The sequence below is a fragment of the Nannospalax galili genome, unplaced genomic scaffold (assembly GCF_000622305.1).
Source record: "Nannospalax galili isolate Female #2095 unplaced genomic scaffold, S.galili_v1.0 scaffold611, whole genome shotgun sequence".
Lineage (NCBI taxonomy): Eukaryota > Metazoa > Chordata > Mammalia > Rodentia > Spalacidae > Nannospalax > Nannospalax galili.
This window is the reverse complement of record NW_008330486.1, coordinates 1,725,542-1,731,534: the sequence shown is the minus strand read 5'-3', so window position 1 is coordinate 1,731,534 and position 5,993 is coordinate 1,725,542. Positions and strand designations below refer to the sequence as shown.

The 5,993-nt window shown below is 39.9% G+C and overlaps 1 pseudogene; it reads right to left on the bottom strand.

Annotated features, from left to right (window-relative positions):
• Positions 1 to 4,520: 4,520 nt before the first annotated feature.
• LOC103745839 lies at positions 4,521 to 5,009 on the bottom strand (annotated as a pseudogene).
• Positions 5,010 to 5,993: the final 984 nt, after the last annotated feature.

The following is a 5,993-nucleotide window of genomic DNA, read 5'->3' as shown; positions in this document are numbered from 1 at the left end:
TTTGTCAGGTCTTTCAAAAAAAATTATCATGTGCATGTGCCTGCACCTGCATGAGTTTATGTGTACCATTTGTATGCAGGAGCCTGCAGAGGCCAGAGGGGGCATTGGGTTTTCTGGCATTAAAGTTACAGATGGTTGTTAACCACCATGTGGGTGCTGGGAACTGAACCTAGGTCCTTTGCAAGAGCAGTCAGTGCTCTCAACCACTGAGCCATCTCTCCAGCCCTTTGTCAGAGTGTTTCATTGCAGTAATGAGAAAGTAACTAAGATGGGTTCTGGTCACTATGGGCCCTACACCTGCCTTCTTCTACCTTATTTTAGTTTCCTATGTTCTCCTTATTTTCACCAGTCCCATAATAGCTATTCTTTACTTCCTTCTACTTAAAAAAACATTTTTAGAGACAGGGTCTCTCTGTAGCCCCGTCTCAACTGGAATTCACTATGTAGACCAGGCTCACCTTGAACTCAAAGAGATCTGCCTGTCTCTGCCTTCCAAGTGCTGGGATTAAAGGCGTGTGCCACCACGCCCGGATCTATTTATTTTATTTTTAATTTTGTGTGTATCCGTGTGTGGGTATGTGCATGAGAGTATAAATGCCTGAGGAGTTCAGAGGTCTTGGATCCCATGGAGCTGGAGTCACAGGTGGCTGTGAACTGCCCACTGGATGTGACTGGTCTTTGGTTGAGGTGAGAATGTACCACTGGCACTTCTCAGTTTTTCATGTCTGTCTCCCCAGTTACTGCGGCAAGCAGAGAGCTGGTCTGCATTTGCCAGCAGGAAACAGGAGTTTGTCGATAGTTTGATTGTGGCTTTTACCTTAATACAGACCATAAACAGATACAAATTCTGTAGTTTGAAATTTGGGGTTGTAGTAGAAAACATCACAAATTTAATGATGTTTACATGTTAAGTTTCTTCTTCTTGCCAAATGACAAAACAAAATGGTTATGATCATTGAGTTTGAATCTATCCAGACTTTGTGCTTATTTATTCATGAACACTACACTGAGATTTTCCCCTAACTCATAAAAGGTTTATAAGAGTACAAGAGGGAACATACTGAAAAGTTTTAAAATATTTAATAATTGAATGGCAAGTTTTCAAATTGTGCTGGAAAATTAAAGTCATCTTTCTTGCTCAATGTAACAAACCTGCATTCAAATTTTGAAGTAGCTTGTTGTTTATGTATTTTGAATCTCCTTTCCCTTCATGAGATTTGCCTCTAGATCTATGTTAAGTGAAACTTCGATGGAATATCACTTCCTCTAATTTCTCCATCCCAAATGATCTATTTAGCCATTTCTTTAATTCTTAGTGTTAAGAACCACCTCACTGGGACGGAGAGATGGCTCAGTGAGTGGTTAAGAGCAGTTGCTGCTCTTGAAGAGGACTTGGGTTCAGTACCTAGTACCCACGTTAGGTGGCTCACAACTGTCTATAACTATAGTTCCAGGGGAGTCCAATGTCCTCTTCTGGCCTCCATGGGCACTGCATACAAGTGGTGCACTTATACATGCAAGCAAAACACTCAATACATAAACATTTAAAAAATCTTTTAAAAAGGACTTCCTTCTTTCAAAAATTTTCACTTAAAAATCACTTTGTTGAGGTGAAATTAACATATACAAAGATATAATAATGTCCACAATTTATCAAACTTGGAGATAACTGTATACTCCCAAAAGGTCTACCATAGTCAATGCAATAAACATCATTACCATCAAAAGTTTCCTCCTGCTCTCTTTATTATAATAATAATAATAATTATTAAGACAGGGTCTCATTATGTGGCCCTGGCTGCCTTAGAACTCACTATGTAGACCAGTCTGGCCTTAAACTCACAGAGTTCTGCCTGCCTCTGCCTTCCAAGTGTTGGGATTAAAGTCATGTCTGGCTTATAATTATTTTGTATGTGATAAGCACATTTAACATCTGCCTCTTAGAAAATTTTTAAGTTTCCAATTCAGTATTGTTAGCACTATTCTATGCAGATGTTCACTCAGCCATCTATTCTTTCTGAAGCTTTACACACTGGCCAGAATCAGCATATTTTGGCATCTTCCTATCCCCCTGGGAACCCCCTGTATTTCTCTGTGTTTCTACCAACTTCCTTATTTTATTTGATTTTTATTTATTGTTTTTATGTGTATGAGTAGCATTGCCTGCATGTATAACTGCACTCATGTTGTGCAATGTCCATGGAAGTCAGAGTAAGGTGTTGGATCCCATGGAACTGAAGTTAAGTATGGTTGTTAGTAGCCATGTGTGTGTTGGGAATTGAATCTAGGTCCTCTGCAAGAGCAGCCAGTGCTCTTAACTCCTGAGCCATCTTTCCAGCCCCTAGAGGACAACTTTTGTGGTATCTGTTCTCTCCTTCCATCATTACATGGGTTGTTGGGCCATCTCTCCAGCCCAAAAGTTCTTTGTTAAGGCTTACTAATATACCATTTTAACTATATGCCACATTTTAATTTAAATTTTAAATTTTTATGTGTATGAGTGTATTACACCTGTGTCGTGCAACACCCATGGAGTTTAGAAGAGGGGCATCAGATCCCCTGGAACTGGAGTTACAGATGGTTGTTAACTGTCATGTGGGTGCTGGGAATTGAAGGAACCCTGGTCCTCTGCAAACACAGCCAATGCGCTTAACTGCTGAGCCATCTCTCTAGCCCCATATGTCACATTTTAAATTCTGCTACTGTGACTAATACTACAGTGAATACTGTAGTGCAGACGGCTTTAAGATCTTGGCTTTGATGGCTCTGTCTGTATACTCAGAAGTGAGAGCACTGGATCACGTGACATTAGTTTTTGGTGTTTTGAGGAAATTCCACTACTGTTTTCCATAATGGCTGGGTGAATTTCACCCAGTTCCCCACCAACCCTTTTACTTTTTCTTCTGTATTCCTTTTCAAACACTTTACAAAGACACACACACACACACACACACACACACACACACACACTCATCATTCTAACAGGTGTGAAGTGATACCTAACATGGCTTTGATTTGCCTTTCCTTGATGATTTTGGTTTTAGTTTTGTTTTCTGTTGTGATAAAATACCATGACAAAAACACGTTAATGGAGGAAGGGTTTGTTTGGCTCACAGTTCAAGATCCATCATTTTGCGGAAGTCAAGGCAGGAACTTAAAGCAGCTAGTCACATTAGATCCACAGTCAAAAGCAGAGAGCACTGAATTAATGTGTGTATCCTGATGCTCAGCTTGCTCTCTCCACACTTACACAGTCCAGGATCCTCTGCCCAGGGAATGGTACCACCCACAGTGGGTGGGTCTTTCCACAAATTAAGATAATCCTCCCCAGACAGGCCAGCCAAATCTAGGCAATCCCTCATTGAGACTCCCTTCCCAAGTGATTATAGATTGTCTTAAGTTGACATTAAACCAACCATCACAACTAATAAGTGTCTTTTTATTTACCTATTGATTATGCATAAAACTTTATTGGCAAAATGTCTACTCAGTTCCTTTGTGCATTTTAAAATCATGTTCTTTTGAGTTGTAGGAATTCCTTGAATATTTTGGGCTGTTCACCCTTTGCAAAACATATGATTTGCTAATATTTTCTCTTGCTGGTTTCCTTTTCATTTGCTGATTGTTTTCTATGTTGAGCAGATTTTTGTTTGATGTAATTTTACTTCTCTGTTTTTTATTTTGTTGCCTGTGCTTTTGCTATCATAACCAAGAGAATGCTGCCAAACACAATGTCAGGAAGTTTTTTACCCTACATTGACTAGTTCCAGAACTTGCATTGAAATCTTCAGTCCATTTTCAGTTGACTTCCATGTGTGGTAAGGCCCAATTTCAAGGCAGAATGCAATGTCATTCCTTTGCATGTGGATGCCCAGTTTTCCCAGCACTGTTCCCTGTGCTCTTGGCACCTATGGAGCTCTTCATTCCTTTGGTCAGCAGGTCTGTATTTTCCAGAACTCTATTGTTGTCATTGCTGCAGTTTCGTGGTATTTTCTAAAATCAGGAAGTGGGACTGTTCAAGCTTTGTTCTTACCTAAAACTTCCTTGGTTATTCAGAGATAGTTCTGTGCCTATGGATTTTTAAATGTTCTTCCATTGAGATTTTGCCAAGGATTTCATTAAGTCTATGCTTTGGGTAACATGGACCTTTTGACACTATTAATTCTTCTAATCTATGAACACGGGATATCTTTCCATTTAGTTGTGTTAGAGGGCTGGGGATGCAGTACAATGACCTAAAATGTCACTTATTATATGGTTCTATATATGCCAAACATCCAGAATGGAAGGTAAGTCGATAGGATGAATATTGGTGGCTTCCAAGAATAAGGGAGTGGGCAACAGGTAGAAACTGCTTAACTGAGAGTTTTATTTTGGATAGAAAGGTTTTACAGCTAGACAGAGCTAATGGCTGCACAGCATTGTGAACACACTGTCATGGAACTGTTCTCTATTATACGACTTCACTTTAACAAATTTTTTTTTTTTTAACGTCTAGGGCTTTTATTTCTTCTCATACATTAAACCATGAATTCACAGGGAATGGGCTCCAGCAGCTCAGGCTCCTTTCCGTTAGTTCTCACAAAGTGTGCTTCTCTGGGTGGGGCGGGCCAGCGCTTCAACTGAACCCAGGTTCCTCTCCCTTTGGCTTCCTTTTTTTCTGGTTATTTTCCTTCACACGCTTCAGGAAGCTGTCTCAGCTCTTAGAGTGCTTAATATGCTCAATATGCACGTTAATTCTCTTGGCAAGAATCTTGCCCTTAACTTGCTTATTTATGACAATGCCAAAGGCATGCTGAGTGACATTGTAGACACTCCCAGTTTTTCCATGGTAGCATTTATGAACAGTACCCATTCCCTTAATGTCTATAATATCACCCTTCTTGTAGATTCACATGTATGTGGCCAAAGGAACAACTCCATGTTTTCTAAAAGGCCTAGAGAACATGTAGCAGGTGCCTCTCCTCTTTCCCTTTGTGTTTGTCATTTTGGTGAATCACTGGAAGATGGCTGCTCTGGCAGAAAGCAACAAATTTCTCTTTTAAAAATTTATTTTTTAAAAATATTTTACTTATTATTTTTATTTTATGTGTATGAGTGTATCGCCTGCACATATGTGAGCACACTCATGTCGTGCAATGCTGCAGAAATCAGAAGAAGGCTTCAGATTTCCCTGGACCTGGAGTTAAGGATGGTTTATAGCTGCCATGTGGGTGTTGGGAATCGAACCTGGGTCCTCTGCAAGAGCAGTCAGTGCACTTAACTGCTGACCCATTTCTCTAGCCCTAAATTTGTTATTTATTTTTTAATGTGTGTTTTGCCTGCATTTATATATGTAATATGGTGTGTGTGTGTGTGTGTGTGTGTGTGTGTGTGTGTGTATGTGTATCATGTGCATGCCTGGTGCCTGAAGAGGCCAGAAGAGGGTGTCAGAGTCCCTGAAATTTGAGTTATAGAAAGTTATGAGCTGCCATGTGGGTCTTGGGAACCAAACCCAGGTCCTCTGCAAGAGCACTGAGTGCTTTTAATTGCTGAGCCAACTTTCCAGCCCTAAATTTATTTTTTAAATGTGACATAACACATTCCAATACTATAGCATAAACAGTACTTAATAAAACATATGAAAAAATTATAGGATCCATATGATGAATAAATATAAAATCATATTTGAAGACATCATATTTTCACAAACAGAAATACATATCATGTGTCTGTGTGGGTATATGTATATGACTGCAGTTGCCCAAGGAGGCCAGACGCATTGGATCCTATGGAGTTGGAATTACAGGCATGTGAGCCTCATAACATAGGGGTTAGGAACTGAACTTGGGTCCTTTGCAAGAGCAGCAGGTGTTCTTAACTGCTGAGCCATCTCTCTAGTCACCCCCTTATCAAATTTTCAGTACTTGCACTGTTGCTGTGAGGCCAAGCTTGCAGAGGATGCATAGGCATTGAAACCCCTTAAAGAATGATGTGTTACTATCAAAAAACCA